Source organism: Canis lupus, chromosome 6 (assembly GCF_003254725.2).
Source record: "Canis lupus dingo isolate Sandy chromosome 6, ASM325472v2, whole genome shotgun sequence".
Classification (NCBI taxonomy): domain Eukaryota; kingdom Metazoa; phylum Chordata; class Mammalia; order Carnivora; family Canidae; genus Canis; species Canis lupus.
In genome coordinates this window covers 42,048,924-42,066,230 of record NC_064248.1, presented here as the reverse complement: position 1 = coordinate 42,066,230, position 17,307 = coordinate 42,048,924, and the positions used below count along the sequence as shown (strand labels likewise).

The window sequence follows — 17,307 nt, the reverse complement described above, 5'->3', positions numbered from 1 at the left end:
CAACTTCATAATTTTTAAAATAATATTTTTTTAAAAAGATACAGAAAAAATCGCAGGCGCTAGCCAGGACACGGAGAAACTGAAACCCGTATACAGTGCTGGGGTCATGTGAAATGGTGCAACCAGTGGGGAAATGGTTTGATGGTTTCTCAGGAAGTGAGACACAGGATTGCCATCTGACCCAGCAATTCCAGTCCTATGATAAAAGAAAAGAAGTGAGAATTGTTATTCAAATAAATAGATGAGTGTGAGTGTTCATAGCAGCACTGTTTACAATAACCGAAAGCGAAAATAGCCCAAACGCCGGTCAACAGATGGAGAAACAAAACGCGGTACATCCACACCAGGGAACATTACTCCGCCACGAGGAGCCCGGACACAGGTCACGCCGCGGAGGAACCGCAAACGCGCTGTGTAAGCGCAGAAGCCGGGCTGGCGGGTCACACAGCCTCCACCTGCAGGAAGTAGCCAGATGTGGGACTTCAAACAGACGAAGTGCAGGTTGGGGGTGGCCAGGGTTGCCAGGAAGGGGGATAATGAGGAACAACTCACCCTTTAATGGATGTGAACCCCTTTAGGGGGTTCCTGTTGGGGCAATGAAAATGTTTTGGAACTACTTAGAGGTGGCGGTCGCACAGCGCTGTAAATGCGCTCACTCGCTGTCACTGAATCGCTCACTTCAAAAAGTTTCACGTTATGAACTTCTTACTCATGTCACTTTCGCCGCAACAGAAAAAAAAACAAGTGAGTGAGGAGAAACCAGCAGTTCTCCTGCCCGCAGCTCGTGGGGTCGGCAGGGAGGGAACCGGCGGTGCCGCGGGCTCGGGTCGCGCCAGTTATGCGGGGGCGGCAGGGACGTGCGGGGGCGCGGGTGTGCGGGGGCGGCGGGGGCGGCGGGTGTGCGGGGGGCGTGCGGGTGTGCGGGGGCGGCGGGTGTGCGGGGGCGGCGGGGGCGTGCGGGGGCGGCGGGGGCGGCGGGTTGCGGGTGTGCGGGGGCGGCGGGGGCGGCGGGTGTGCGGGGGGCGTGCGGGTGTGCGGGGGCGGCGAGTGTGCGGGGGGCGTGCGGGTGTGCGGGGGCGCGGGTGTGCGGGGGCGGTGGGGTTGCGGGTGTGCGGGGGCGGCGGGGGGCGGCGGGTGTGCGGGGGGCGTGCGGGTGTGCGGGGGCGGCGGGGGCGGCGGGTGTGCGGGGGCGGAGGGTGTGCGGGGGCGGCGGGGGCGCGGGTGTGTGCGGGGGCGGTGCGTGTGCGGGGGCGTGCGGGGGCGCGGGTGTGCGGGGCCGTGCGGGGGGTGCGGGGGCGGCGGGAGCGGCGGGGGCACGGGTGTGCGGGGGCGGCGGGTGTGCGGGGGGGCGCGGGGGCGGCGGGGGCGCGGACAAGCAAGCGGTCGGAGGTTCGGGGCCGCGGGGCCGAATCGGGCCTTTCTCTGCGCGGGAGCTGCGCGTTCGGCCAGCAGGGGGCGCCGCCCGACCCGTGCGGCCCGGGCCCGGGACGACTTGGCCTTACAGAGGACGCGGAGACTTCAACTTGCAACCTCTTGGTGGCCGTGGGGCCTGCTGCACAGGGGATGTGCGGGGTCCCCCAGCCTTCCGCGTCGCTTACCCGAAGCCAGACGATGCCTCCACGCCCCTCTCCCATCCTTCTCCAGGCTGCACCCCCTCCCGAGTAAATGGGTTACTGCACCTTCTGCGGTGAACGGGGTGAGCTCCCGAGGCGAGCAGGCGACCGGACGACTGGGCTCAGCCACCCCCGCTAGTGCACCAAGGGCCTCGCCTTGCCTCGCCTTCCGAGCGGCCCAGCGCGAGACGCAGGCCCAGCGTGAGAAGCTTCCGGAGCCAGCAGCCGGGGGGGGGGGGGGGGGGGGGGGGGGGGGCTGGTCTCCCAGGCTGGATCCGAGGTGTGGCCTGATCCCTCTGTGCTGCGAAGCCACAGCCCTTCCTTACCCCCCACGCACTTTGGCAAGAGCTCGTGACCTCGGCTTCCGGTTTAACGGGCTCTGCTCAGCCAGGCTGGGGTCGGCCTGGAATCCCACGTTGCCCGGTGAGACCCAGCCCTCTTGGCCCCCACTCCGGGGCAGTCCCCAAGCCCCGATGCTCCACAGGGTCGGCACCTCCTGGACCACACCACCAGCACCACCGCGGTGCCCGGGGATCCCGGCTTCTTCCCTGCTCTAGGCCAGACCTCGTGAGCACACACAAGGCCATCCCCAGTGTCCTGGGGCCCAGCCTGTAACCTGCCTGGCTCCGGCCGGATCCAGCTCATTGCCACCCTCACCTGGCCCCACCCTTTCTCTGCATACTTTCTTTGTATTTAGAACTCCACTAATCTTCTCATGTTATCCAAAAGCCCAGAGGTTTTTGTTGTGTGTGTGGTTTTCTTTTTTTTAATATTTTATTTATTCATGAGAGACACAGAGAGAGAGACAGAGACACAGGCAGAGGGAGAAGCAGGCTCCTTGCAGGGAGTTTGATGCAGGACTCGATCCCAGGACCCCAGCATCACGATGTGAGCCAAAGGCAGACACTCCACCACTGAGCTACTCAGGGGCCCAAGCCCAGAGGTTTTAATACAAGAGGCTTCTTGTAGCTCAATGAGGTTTTGATCCCCAGTGAACTGTTCTGAAGCTTTCCAGCACATGCTTTCTGGCTTATGGTCTCTCTCTGGCCATATCTGTTGCTGTGTTGACACCACTTTGAAGTGATTATAAGATCTACATTGGGATCCCGGGGTGGGTCAGCGGTTTGGCGCCTGCCTTTGGCCCAGGGCGTGATCCTGGAGACCTGGGATCGAGTCCCACCTCGGGCTCCTGCATAGTGCCTGCTTCTCCCTCTGCCTGTGTCTCTGCCTCTCTCTCTCTCAAGAATAAATAAAATCTTAAAAAAAAATAAAAAGATCTACATTAGAATGAAATATTCTGGCCAGTGCAGTTGAGTTTCTTGCTGATAATGAATACAAAGGACACAAAGCCATCTAAGAAACATCCACTGTGCTTGGCATGTGAGGACCTTTTGGCTTACTTGCCAAGTTTGTCTAGTGTCAGCTTGCACAGGGTTTGGAAATAGTCCTGGATTGTTGCTGGGTCCTCCGGTCCGGTGGTTTCACTCTGCGGCCTCTTGTAGGCAGTGTGGTGTCCCGGGAGAGGCCGTCCAAATGCTCCTCTCTGATTTACTGTGTGTCTTTGGGCAGGTTACTTACTTTATCTGGGCCTTAGCTTCCTCATCTATTAAAGGGGAGAAGAAATATGTAATTCAAAGAGATGTTTCAAGAATTCGATGAGAAAGTATATGTAGTAGATGTGCAATGGGTGCTCAATGGCTATTGACCGGGATTATTAGTAAATGCAGACGTGCCACTTCTTGAAAGAGGAAAACAGTGCTCTTTCCTAAACAACGTTGTCACACTTGAATTGGCTGCCAGAAAGTTATCACTCCTCGAGGCGTCTGGAAGCAGAGGCGGGGAAGGGGCTATTGCACGGGGCAGGGGACAGGGGGCCGCCATGTGGTGCTAGTGTCCTGGACTAAAGGCAAAAAGCAGGAGAAAGACCATTTCCAACCTCTGCTGGTTTGAGAAGTGGAGCCCTCTGTCTGGGCCGAGGCGATGTTGTTCTCAGAGGTATTAGATATAAGGCCCAGAGCCAAATGCGGGATCAAATCTCAGAGAACAATGGAGCCTCATGGGACCTTGGATGAGAACCCATGCACCCAAATCTGCTGACAGCTGCTGGAGACCCCCCAGCAGGAGGGCAGCGGAGTCCCACGTGGACGGGAGGTGCTGCACATTTGTTGGCCATGTACTGTGTGCAAGGCACCGCTTCCAAGTGCTTCTCTCGTCTTAGTAGATCAACTCCCACTAAATGAAAGCTCTGTAAAGTCTGAACTTTGTCTATTTTGGTCACTACTGAATTTCACAAGAGTGCCCAGCCCATTAGTGAGATTCCTGAGAAAAATTTGAAACCCTAAGGGGCATGTATGGGCTACTGTAATCCGAGGAGGCGATTCTGGTGCACAGAGATTCAGTAACTCGCCCCAGAGTCCCCGGAGGGTAAAGGGCAAAGCCAGCATTCGAACCCGGGCCACAGTGAGAAGCCGCCTCCAGATTGCCCGTCTTCCTCCTACCTCTTCTCACTGAATGCTTGACCAGTTTCTTTTCCTTCTTGTGTGTTCTTCCTACCTTGGCTGTCTGTAGACATTTGTGTAACTCCGACAAAATACCTTTGGGGCCCTTGGCTCCATCTGCTATCAAGTTCCCAATTTCACAAAAAGTATAGCAATAAAGGGTCTGGTCTGTTATTTTTTAAAAGGTTTTATTTATTTATTCGTAAGAGACACACAGAGGCAGAGACACAGGCAGAGGGAGAAGCAGGCTTCCTGCGGGGAACCTGATGCGGGACTCGATCTCAGGACCCCGGGATCATGACCTGAGCCAAAGGCAGACGCTCAACCACTGAGCCACTCAGGTGCCTCAAGGGTCTGGTTTATAAGTACTTCAGACTCTAGTTCTTCATGAAGACCAGGGTGTTAAAGGGAACTCAGTTTCGTGGGTGGAAGCCTTTACACGCAGGCTCAAGTCCTCCTTCTAGGCTGTCCAGGCATGTTCTGCATGTTTAGTGAGGATGTGAGGAAGGAGGTGATGGTGTCTGAACATGTTCTTCCCACCCCACCCTCCCCCCGCCCGCCCCCAAGTCCAAGAAATTTGGAAGGAAATGAAAAAGAACAAGCCACCAGTGTGTTGGTCTCTGCCTCAGTTAAGGTCCTCTTCTGCTCTCTGCTTCCCCCTTCCCCCATCTTCCCTCCTCCCCCTCCACCTGTTTCTCACTATTTCCCCTCCCACCTCACCCCCAAAGGCTCCTTTCCAGATTCCAGACCTGGAGGACTTGGGCAGTGCCTGGCCCAGCCCAGGACACTTGCTGCAGTCTGAGGCTCTCCACCCTGGTTGCACCATTGGCAGTGCTTCTGGGGCTGGAAAGAAATAAGTGCGAGTGCCCTGTACTGCGTGCACCTAAGATGCAGGTCTGGGCGAGTCCAGGAATCTGCAGTAACAGCCAGTGGTACTACTGATGCATGGCCTTGGTTGATGGGCTGCTCTCTGATGTTGCTAGGTTTCCTTAACTTAGGGCTATATGAAGAAGAAATAAAAGGATGCGTCTAGAATCACAGTGCTGATACCGTGGAAAGAACTAATGCACTCAGGAGGCCTACTTGGGATTCTTCCCTCAGCTTCACCACGTAATTGATGTAAAACATTGTGGACTTTAAAGGTGTACAACATGATGGTTCGATACAGGTATTTATTGTGAAATGGCTGCCACAATAAGGTAAATGAACACCTCCATCATCTCATGTATTACCATTTTTATTGTGTGTATGCTGAGAACATTTTGGCAGGAGGTGGGGTGGGGGATGAGGAGCAGAGGGACAAGGAGAAGCAGGGTCTATGCCAAGCATGGAGCCCGATTCAGGGCTTGATCCCATGACCCTGAGATCATGACCTGAGACAAAATCAAGAGTCAGACACAACCGACTGAGGCACCTAGGTGCCCCCTGGTGACATTTAAGATCCACTCTTTTAGCAGTTTTTAAAAACTGTTTATTTATTCAAGTAGGTTCCATGCCCAGCATGGAACCCAACGTGGGGCTTAAACTCACGACCCTGAGATCAAGACCTGAGCTGAGATCAAGAGTCAGATGCTCAGCTGACTGAGCTCACCCAGGAGCTCCAACCATTTTCAAGTGCACAATGCTCTCTTGCTAACTGTAGTCTCTATGCTGTGCACTCACCCCTAGAATTTATTCATCATAGAGCTGTAAGTTTGTATCCTTTAACCAATATCTCCTCATTTCCCCCACCTTCTAGCCCCTGGCAGCCTCCAGTATGTTCTCTATTCTTGCAAGTGTGGCGTTTTCAGATTCCACATGAATGAGATCAGATGGTATTTGTCTGACATTTCATTTTGTGTAATGGTCGGGGTCCATCCATGTTGTTGCAAATGGCAAGATTTCCTTCTTTTTTATGACTAAGTAATAGTCCATTATATAAATACACCACATTTTCTTTATGTCTTCATCCATCCACAGACACAGGTTGCTTCCATATCTTGGCTATTGTGAATAATGCTGCAGTAAACATGGGAGTGTAGACATCTCTTTGAGATAGAAATTTCATTTCCTTCAGATATATAACCAGAAGTGGGATTGCTGGATCATATAGTAGCTCTACATTTAACTTTTTGAGGAACCTCCATACTATTGTCCACAGTATCTGCACCAATTTACATCCCCTCCAGTAGTGCACTAGGATTCCCTTCTCCCCACATCCTCACCAACACTTGTTATTTCTTGTCTTCTTGATATGAGCCATTCTGACAGGTATGAAGTGATAGTTCATTGTGGTTTTGAGTTGCATTTTCCTGATGATGAGTGATCTTTTCATTTACCTGCTGTCCATCTGTATATCTTCTTTGGAAAAATGTCTTGTTTAAAAAAAAGATTTTACCTATTTACTTATTTGAGACAGAGAAAGAGAGAGAGAGAGAGAGCGCGCGCACAAGCAGGGGCAGAGGCAGAGGGAGAAGCAGGCTCCCAGCTCAGCCCAAGGTAGGTCTCAACCCCAGGACCCCAGAATCATGACCTGAACCAAAGGCAGATGTCTACCCAACTGGGCCACCCAGGTGCCCCTAGAAAAGGTCTATTCAGGTCCTCTGCCCATTTAAAAATCAGATTATTAAGTCCCACCCCTTTGAATTGTATGAGTTTCCTATGTATTTTGGATATTGTCTTCTTATCAGTTATATGATTTGCAAATACTTTCTCCATTCCATAGGTTGCCTTTTTATTTTGTTGATTGTTTCTTTTGCTGTGCGAAACTACTTGAGATACCATTCCCATTCTGATAACACTTCATTTTTATGCCAATGTTTGCATAGCAGGAGCCCTCTTTGACCCAAGGGCCAGATCATTTATACTGTTTCTGCTGTTGCCCAGAGTATTGGTCTCACCTGTGCCCCCTGCTCCCCAGCTGTCTTCTGTGGTGACAATTGTCGACAGCCTTGTGTTTCTACCTCAGCACCTGGAACTGAAAGCCGTAGAACGCAGTTGACAAGACTTTCCTCCCAGTGAGAGACTGATGGAAGGTATTATCATCACCGTCATCACCATCACCATTATCATCTTCACAGCAAACTCTGTGTGCCAGGCCCCTCCAATTGCTCCATCACACCTCATCCTCACAGTGATGCTGGGAGGTAGGTACAGTTATCTCCATTTTGTAGATGAGGAAACAAATTTCCCAGTACCAGGCACCAAAGCTAACAAAGCTCGTGTGTTCCTGGCAGGGTTTACTGTTAGTAGCCACAGCCACAGGTGAAAATGGTGCTGAAGGTCCCAGGCAATTACTCCCAAAGGACCCTGAATGGGAAATGTGAATCCAGCCTTTATCAGTATGGATTTGGGGGCTCCCTGAACCTCAGACTCCAGGTCAAACTCCCTCCCTCCTCACTTCATCTATCCCCCATCCTTCTCTTCCAGTCTGAGACAATCCTCTCTGTTAGTGAGAATATCCCCCTTGTAGAGCTTCTACCACTCCCCCCCTTCAAGGGAGGTATGATCCAGAAGAGTCAGATTGGGCAGGTGTGACAGACAGTCCACCATTACTTTTCTCAAGGTTTCAGGTTGGGAACCTAAGCAGGCACTGGAGAGCAATATTCCCACCTAGCTCTGAAGCCCTCACCCAGCCTGGGACACGCACATACAAAAGCCCTAAGATTGGGCAGCCCCAGTGGCGCAGCGGTTTAGCGCCGCCTGCAGCCCGGGGCGTGATCCTGGAGACCCTGGATCGAGTCCCGTGTCAGGCTCTCTGTATGATGCCTGCTTCTCTCTCTCCCTCTGCCTGTGTCTCTGCCCCTCTCTCTCTCTCTCTCTATGAATAAATAAATAAAATTAAAAAAAAGCCCTAAGATTAAAAAGCGAGCACTTAATAATCCCCGAAGTAGGCAAACGAAGAAGATGCTTCTGTAGTTATACAAAACGATATCTTCAGACAAACAGGACGAACAATTCCTGGTGACATTTCTTTTGTTTTTGGGCCTCAAATTCTCTTGGAAATGCTTCATCGAATGCTGAACTTCATGCAATGGAGTGATAAGCCAGTCACTTTCTGTTTGCTTTGGCATTAAACCATCTACAATAAAAGCAGAAAGGGTCTGACTCACATGTGAAGTGGATGATTAGAGAGACAGTTTCTCACGTTTTGTAATTACTTATGCTAAAGAAATTTCAGGCAATTTCAGAGTCTGAACTGTGCCTCCTAAACCCAATGAAAGAAAGCCAGCTTTTGGACACTTGGAGTCTTTTGTTTCATTTTAAGTTGCCGCTCAAACGAACAATTTGCCCACCTCAAAGTCCCCCCAAAGTGGCCCGTATAATTTCAAATTGTCACTGGTGAACTCTGCCAGTTAGAAAGATATATACAGGTGTTAACATTATAGGAGCAAGAGCGAAGGAAGCAGGTGTTTGGCCGGGATGGGTGCCGTTGAGACCTGTAGTGTGACCATCTATGTGACATGTGTCTCTGGGACTTGGTCAAAGACCAAGGATCATTCATCAGGATCTCCTGATTCCAGGTAGACTGAACTAAGTTGATTTTTAAGGTGTGGATACAAAACACTGTTTACTAAAGTTAATTTTAATTTGTCCTTATTTTAAAAATGCCAGCAGAGTAACAAAACATGAAAATGCCTTTGGATGATAATGCATGTATATTTGTTTTGGCCTTCTTAAAAGGTTTACATAATGTGAGATAAACATGCATAAAAAATTGCTGGATGGTTTTTAAACTTATTTCCCTTTGAGTTTCTCTTGTGTCTGCAGAAAGAAAGAAAAGATTGGTTACTCTAAAGATAATAATTAGCGTGGATGATTAATTGTATTGGATATAGTAACGGCGGAGATACAGGTATATATATCTATATAAAATAGGATGTGATTTTCTGTTTATGTAGAAAAATTATTACAGTTAATTCAAATGATGAATTTAATATGATACATATTATTTTATTTATTTATTTATTTATGATAGTCACAGAGAGAGAGAGGCAGAGACATAGGCAGAGGGAGAAGCAGGCTCCATGCACCGGGAGCCCGACGTGGGATTCGATCCGGGGTCTCCAGGATCGCGCCCTGGGCCAAAGGCCTGCGCCAAACCGCTGCGCCACCCAGGGATCCCTATTATTTTATTTAATATGCTGATAAGTTAATGATACTTAAAGCAATAGCCAAAATCTTTAAAGTAATATTTATTGTATGTTTATGTACCTGTGTATCTGAATACATACAAATGAAATATTAGTAGATCCTTTACTATAATCTCTTACAAAAATAATGCACTTAATGAGTAAAGTTAATATTGGGGTCCTTCATGTAAAATGCTTATGTGCTTCTACACACAGATAAGTAGAGGTTCCTTTTCTTCACCAAATGATTCTCAGAACCTTTACTGCTTTCCCCACACTCTTAAATCATTTTGTTAGAAATTCCCTTGAATAGCCCTGACCTCACTGTATTTGCTCATATTTAAAAATGCTAGCACAGACCTAAATTCACACTTGAAATATAGACTTCTCCAGAAACCAAATCAGTTCCAAAGATTAAGATAATTATCCTTACCTGGGCCTCCCAGCTGCTAAAAAGGAAAAGAGCAAGCACCAGTGCTATTAGCAGATATGTTTTTGGGGTAGCCTGCAAATTTGGAATGCTTTAGGAAGAGCTTTCTAACTTTGACAAAACCATAAAGATTGGATAAGTTAAAAAAAGGGGGGGGGGGTGATTAGCTGATTTGCTGTTACCTAAGGAAATAGTTATAATAAAAGTAGAACATCATTCACAACACTAAGACCGGGGATCTCACGGTAGTGCTGTGGCTGACCTTCTTGCTCTGCAAGTAGCATTGCCCAAGACAGTGTTCCAGTAATCACAGTGAAAAGAAACTCTTGGAAGAACACAAAGAGGCTATTTTTAAACTGTCATAGACAAATCCCTGATTTGGAAAACCGGAAAGTGGAAAAATTCAGAAGCAGAAGTTGCATAAAGAGGAATTTTGCGTTCTCACAGTGGCTGATGCGTAACCTCAAATAATGTTAAATGAAGTTTAGCAGAGATGCTTCGTCTTATTACTCATAATAGCAGAGATACACCGGCAGCAATCTTGAGCCAACATCAGTAGGATACTTTATTTATTTTTTTTTTTAAGATTTTATTTATTTATTCACAAGAGACACACAGAGAGAGAGAGAGAGGCAGAGACACAGGCAGAGGGAGAAACGACAGAGAGAGAGAGAGGCAGAGACACAGGCAGAGGAAGAAGCAGGCTCCATGCAGGGAGCCTGACGTGGGACTGGATCCCGGGTCTCCAGGATCATGCCCTGGGCTGAAGGCGGCGCTAAACCGCTGAGCCACCTGGGCTGCCCAGTAGGATACTTTAGAAGCATTGCCAAGGATGTTTTTAAAACATGTCACACTGCTGATGATGTGATCCTGGTGTAACATAAAGGTAGGATATGGACAAGAACTGAAGTCTTGAGAGCCTTTCATACTTGCTAATGGACTTTATACAGTTGCCTCTTGCAATGGATTATAAATGTGTTTTGGTTATTTTCTGTTTTCTTCTCGGAGAATATTAAAGATTTTCCTTACCAGGAAGCTACGGTTCTAATTGTAGGAAAAGAAAAAAATAAATCTGCTTGATTTCATCTCCTATCCTAGGAAATTTCCGCTTGTCTCTCTAATAACAACACTCATTATACTGGTGCTGTTATTAAGGAACTCTATAAAGTTTGTCTTTTACCCCCAAACTTTTGCTATTATTGTCATCCTTTTATCATTAACTTATTTTTGTAGTCCTTTAGGAAAAATGCCTGGGTGGCTCAGTGGTTGAGCATCTGCCTTCAGCTCAGGGCGTGCTCCTGGAGTCCTGCACTGGGCTCCCCACATGGAGCCTGCTTCTCCCTCTGCCTATGTCTCTGCCTCTCTGTCTCTGTGTCTCTCATGAATAAATAAAATCTAAAAAAACCAAAAAACTAGTAGAATCCTAAAAGCTGAAATTAACAAAGCTTCCTTAAACTTCCATGGCCTAAAATATTACCATTAGTTTTAACATATATAAGATGAATTCCCTCCGGGACTCAAATGTTATATTCTTATCAATTAATAAGAGGCTGGTCCATGTGTTTGAAAATCCCACCCCCAATGTTAGATTCTATTCTATTACAGGATATGATTGAAATATGATTATATTCTACAAGGAACTCATACAATAACTCTAGCTTTATCATTAACAGGTCTGAGCTGCCTTTCCAAACCACTCACTTAACAAGAGGAGATTTCATGCTCTGGAAAAGACACCTGAGGTAAATTACCCTTGAGCTTGGATGAAAAGGAGCTTACATATCCTGTTAACTGACCCAACATCAGAATTGTAAAGTATTGATCCTTAGGGTAATATATACCAGCTCAAAAGATATACAACATTTCCTCCTGAGGACTGGATGTTCATGCTATTGGAAATCTGAAACTGAGATTCTTTTTTTTTAAAGATTTTTAAAAAAAATTTTATTTATTTATGATAGTCACAGAGAGAGAGAGAGAGAGAGAGAGAGAGAGAGGCAGAGACATAGGCAGAGGGAGAAGCAGGCTCCATGCACCGGGAGCCCGATGTGGGATTCAATCCTGGGTCTCCAGGATCACACCCTGGGCCAAAGGCAGGCACCAAATCACTGCGCCACCCAGGGATCCCTGAAACTGAGATTCTTAGGAGTCTTCTAGAAGATGCTATTTCAGAAGTGAACAGCTTCTGCTCAAGACTTCAGATTGAGATTAACATTCTGTTTCAATTTATGTCAATTGAAAAATGAAATCTCATCAATCCTATTAAAAAGAGGATAACTTAATTACTTCGTTTCAGGGGTGCCTGGGTAGCTCAGTGGTTTAAGCATCTGCCTTTAGCTCAGGTCATCATCCCAGGGATCCCTGCTTCTCCCTCTCCCCTGCTTGTGCTCTCTCACTATGTCCCCCTCTGAAATAAATAAATAAATAAATAAAATCTTTTAAAAAATTATTTCCATGAAAAAGAAATTGTCACTTTACCTTTTGACTTGGAGACCTATTACCATGACTAATAGTCATTTTATTTCTGTTAATTGCCTATTTTACACTTGGCCAGTGTATCGTACCCTTAAATGTTACTGGCACAGCCACTGTCACTTCGATAGTTCAATGACTCATCCCATAATTGAGGGAAAAGAAAAAATGAACTCTGGTTTAAGTATAAACTATGCTCCGTGCACACTCTTCTGACCTTAGGAAAATCTCAGCATTGGGAGAAGAAATCTGGATTTCATGAATTATTGTCTTGGGGTCTGACTTTGTCATTGGCCCAAAGGTGGGGTGTGGGGGACTGAGAAAGTAGCCCCTGGTGGCTCAGAAGAGAGTGCATGGAGTGTAGGCTTCAGTGTTGCTGCAAGTTCCTTTGATACAGCTGGACTCTGTTCTCTTATTTGTTTGTTTATTTTTAAAAATTAAAGTATAGTCAACATACAAGAGTACATTAGTTTCAGGGGTACAACATAATGATTTGACATTTAACACAATCAGGAAATGTCCACCATGATAAGCGTAGTTGCCAACTGTCACCATACATCATTATGTTACTGTGTTCCCCCATGCTGTACTTTTCATTCTTGCGACATACTTATTTTATAACTGGAATTTGTACCTCTTCATTCTGTTCCCCTATTGGACAAGCAATCCCACATAATAACAATCTCCCAGTTACTCTGAGACCACAACAAAACAAAACAAAACCACTTCATGCTTTTACCTAATCACAGACAAAAGGTCACTGTGACAAAAACACCCAACCACAGAATTCTCCCCAGCTTTCTGACAGCGTCCATTCTAGAGTGAGCCCCCCTTCCTGGGGCCCTCCCCCAAATCACCCAAGCAGAACTGTAACCCTCTGATAGTGTGTTTCTCACACCCTGTTCCTGAGACACTCTGGTTCTCTGTGTACTCTCCCTGGCTGCAAGGACCAACAAACCCAATTTCTACTTCTCTGTGTTCCTGGTGGTCTTTGGCTGGAGGACAGTGACAGAGTCCATCACGGTTATTTAAAATTCTTGGCCCTATGCTGAGTGAAATAAGTCAATCAGAGAAAGACAGTTATCATATGGTTTGCTCATATGTGGAATATAAGAAGTAGTGCAGAGGATCACATGGGATGGGAGGGAAAATGGAATGGGAAATCATCAGAGAGGGAGACAAACCATGAGAGACTCTTGACTCTAGGACACAAACTGAGAGTTGCTGGAGGGGAAGAGGGTGTGGGATGCGGTAACTGGATGATGGGCATTAAGGAGGGCACTGCTGGAATGAGCACTGGGTGTTACATGCAACTGATGAGTTATTGAACACTACATCTGAAACTGTGCACTTTATATTGGCTAGTTGAATTTAAATTAAAAAAATAAGATTCTTGGAAATCCATATATTAAAGCAATGCCGGGTCTGACAGTGATTGTTAAGGTTGTTGCTTTCTTTTACGATAACTGTACTTCTCAGATGTCCATGAGCCCATGACTGTCTGTCTTCTACTCTGGTTTCCTCACCCTCCCCACAAAAGTCTTATAAAAATATATTCAAAATTGTAAAAAGTGAGTTAATCAGAGGAAAACTGAAATAAAAAGACAAGAAATAGCACTGAGTCAGAGGCCAGATTTACACAGAATGAATATCATGAGATCCCGTGTTCTTTCCACATGATAAAATTTGGCTGTGATTTGTCTAGAGCTCAAGGCGAGAATGAATTACAATTTGTTATGTACCTCTGTGCCTATAAAAATTAAAAATGTGAACCAGTGGCTTGGAGAAAGCAGCCCTGTTCCAGGAATGACCCCTTAGAAGAATGTTTCCTGCAGGATCCCGGTTAAATGTACTGAATACAAACCATACCGCCCACAAGGGAAAACCCCATGACAGGTTTCAAGGGACTGCAACATCCTTCCAAGGAAGTGTTTCAGGATCCACCACAATAAGGACTGGCCCCTACCCCACTCCATTCCTGGACCAAGCTGTACTTGGAGCCTCATAATGACCATGTGAGGACATCACGGGGCTCCCTGCCACAAGGGCTCCGCCCCCTTTACTGCGTGCACTGCCCTGCTGCCCTGCTCTCTCCTGAAGTTGCAGATCTTCTGGAACATGGATGATCCCGGGATCCATCCATCCCGGGCTTTGAGGAATGCCCGTTACCTGTTTCTGGGCCTCCCTGGAACCCTGTGGGCAGCTCACTGAGGTGAAGGACCTAGTGCTTTCCTCAGCACAGGTCCTGTGGGCCGCAGGTGCCAGCGAGGCCTGGTTCTCTCTTATTCCTGACCTCAGAGCCACAGCTTCCTCCTGCTTCTCTGATGGGAACGCAAAAAAGGCCAGGAGGACTTAAAACACTTGATATTCTTTTTTTGCCCAAGGGAAGGGTCACACAGGCATTTGAGTTCCTATTGTAAGAGCAATAAACAGTAGCCAGGGGCTGTTGATCCCTTCTGCTTGCTCGCTTTGACGTCAGAGGGGCTCAAGGCTCAAGTCCCATAGAGATTTTCCCCAGGTCTCCCAGCATAGCAGGCAGGTTGTCAAAATACCAAAGCCCTGCTCTCTTTTTTTTTTTTTTTTTTTTTTAAGCCCTGCTCTCTTAAAGCCATTCTATGGGGGCCCCCAAAAGTGTGGTCTAGGTAGAGATGGAGAATTTTATGTTCTGTGTATTTTACCACAATATGTTTTTAAGGGGATCTAAAGAGTCATTTTCTGAAAGTCTGTTTTTTTTTTTTTTTTTTTTAAAGGTGTCATTTATTTATTCATGAGAATCCCACAGAGAGAGGCAGAGACAAAGGCAGCAGGAGAAGCAGGCTCCTCACAGGGACCCCGATGTGGGACTCGATCACAGGACACCTGGGTCACGACCTGAGCTGAACGCAGATGCTCAACCACTGAGTCTCCCAGGTGCCCCTCAAATAATATTCAAAAGAATTTTAAAAATCACCAGGACATGGGAACTTTAATACTATACTGTTGGTATTTATTTCTAACATGTCATTTTATATCCTGAGGATATTTTACATAGATTTAAAATTTTTTACCTTGAGGGTTTAGAATATAGAGCTGGGAGGAGTTATGGAATACAAGCCAGAGGTCAGATTAAAGTCCCTTAGCCAAAATCTGACACAATTTGCTTTTCAATATGAACTGGTCAATGGTCTAAAAACAGGAGAGAACCCGGATGAATCTGGAAGCCCTGGCACCCGCTGGCCACACTGGCGCCCCTCAGCCCAGCCTCCCGCTTCCCCGGCCCTCTGCTCCCCTCTCCTTGCACCCACTGCATCCCCGCCCTGACCCTCTGGGCCCCTGCACCCAGGCCAGCCCTCCTCCTGCACCCCTGCAGAACTGCCCTGTTTCTTCTGAGGCGCCATGGGAGCTCTGGGCCCATCTCCAGTTGTTGCCTGCCTCGGTGTCCTTTCCTGCCACACACTGCCCCCCCCCCCCCCCCCCCCAGGAATCCCTCCCTGGATTCCTCTCTGCCTCTCACTGCCTCTTGGTGTTTACAGGGGAAATGTGTCCCCCAGTTGAAAACCTCTCTCCCTGGCAGTGCCCTGGGACTCCCAGCATTCGCAGCCAGGATCATCTTATTCACGGTGCCCACCTGGTGACAGCATCTCAGTGACTCTTGGTCACTACAGGAGTGACCTCAGGGATGAGTGCCAGTGGACCAACATCTGTCCCACTCTTACATGTTCTTACTCTGCTTATCCTTAGCTTCAAAAATAGAACTTTCTCAGTGGAATCTTGTGATGTTGCCGTTCCAGGCTGAGGATGTGTAAAAGTCAAAGGGACAACTCCTTAATGTATGATGAACGTGTAGCCACGTCGAGGGCCACTCATGTGTGTTTGCACTTGGCCCCCATCACCTCCCCGTGGCCAGACTTACCTGGAATTCACCTTGACCCCAAGGGCTACTTCCTGAGCCTGGACCCAGCCCTGGAGCACTGAGGACTGGCTGGGGGTGGATGGGTGGGCAGCACGTGCAACAGGGACTGAGCTCTGCTGGCCTCAGGCGACACACCCTCCCAGCTCCCCAGCCTAGCACAGATGGACAGACCTCTGACTTCTTCGATAGCTGATCAATCAGGGGAAGCCTGTGGGTGTTTTTGTCTGTTAAATGTTTAAAATTAATTTATTTTTAAAGATTTTATTTATTTATTTGAGAGGGAGAGAGCATGCAGGAGCATGAGCCGGGGTGGGACAGAGGGAGAGGGACAAGCCGACTCCCCACAGAGCAGAGACCCCAACTCGCAGCTGGATCCCAGGACCTGTGATAAGGACCTGAGCTGAAGGCAGATGCTTAACTGACTGAGCCACCCAGGTGCCCCTAGGGGAAGCCTCTGTGTCCTCCTCTTTCCCCACTCCACACTTGATCATGGTGCTTTGAAATCCTTATCAAACACCGGGTTCGCACTTTGCTGTCCTAACACAGTGTTAAGTCATTTCGGGCTTATTTTTCTGTAGTGCATTTTTCTGTGTTTTAAATGAGTTTTAAAGTCATTCGTTGGGCCGCCCGGGTGGCTCAGCGGTTTAGCGCCGCCTTCAGGCCAGGGCCTGATCCTGAACCTCGAGATGGAGTCCCAAGTCGGGCTCCCTGCGTGGAGCCTGCTTCTCCCTCTGCCTGTGTCTCTGCCTCTCTCTCTCTCTCTCTCTCTCATGAGTAAATAAATAAAATCTTAAAAAAGAAGTCATTTGTTGTTTTAAATTTTTATTTATTTATTTTTTAAAGATTTTATTTATGTATTTGACAGAGAGAGCACACAAGCAGGGGGAGCACAGGCAGCGGCAGAGGGAGAAGCAAGCTACCGGTGACCAAGGACCCCGATGCAGGGCTCGATCCCGGGACCCTGGGATCATGACCTGAGCCAAAGGCAGATGCTTAACCAACTGAGCCACCCAGGTGCCCCCCATTTGTTTTTTAAGGCTCCCTTCTTCTAGGTGATGCAGTTGGTTAAGCGTCCAGTCTTGGTTTGGGCTCAGGTCATGATCTCAGGGTCCTGGGATGGAGCCCCGGGGCCAGCTCTTCGTCAGTGTGGATTCTGCACCTCCCTCCCTCTGCACCTCCTGCGTGTGCTTGCTCTTGCTCTCACTCTCTCTCAAATAAATACATAAAATCTTAAAAAAAAAAAAGAGGTCCCTGCTTCTGTTTTCACATACCCACCAGACCTTGCAATATC

At 47.9% G+C, this 17,307-nt stretch overlaps 2 long non-coding RNA genes across 5 annotated transcripts; one reads left to right on the top strand and one right to left on the bottom strand.

The window, feature by feature from the left end:
- Positions 1 to 8: 8 nt before the first annotated feature.
- On the bottom strand, positions 9 to 1,837 carry LOC112640702 (uncharacterized). Its single transcript, XR_004816665.2, has 2 exons — positions 1,680 to 1,837; positions 9 to 717 (listed from the first exon to the last, which is right to left on the bottom strand). It is a non-coding gene; the product is annotated as an uncharacterized LOC112640702 (long non-coding RNA).
- A 32-nt stretch (positions 1,838 to 1,869) lies between these two features.
- On the top strand, positions 1,870 to 16,784 carry LOC112640703 (uncharacterized). Of its 4 annotated transcripts, none has more exons than XR_007411346.1 (6): positions 1,872 to 2,036; positions 5,095 to 6,589; positions 7,059 to 7,236; positions 11,326 to 11,394; positions 14,875 to 15,034; positions 15,845 to 16,784. It is a non-coding gene; the product is annotated as an uncharacterized LOC112640703 (long non-coding RNA). The 4 variants fall into 4 exon arrangements; XR_007411348.1 differs by lacking the exon at positions 15,845 to 16,784 and having other exon boundaries at positions 5,095 to 5,925; positions 6,506 to 6,589; positions 14,875 to 15,576; XR_003124161.3 differs by lacking the exon at positions 15,845 to 16,784 and having other exon boundaries at positions 1,879 to 2,036; positions 5,095 to 5,310; positions 6,506 to 6,589; positions 14,875 to 15,576.
- Positions 16,785 to 17,307: the final 523 nt, after the last annotated feature.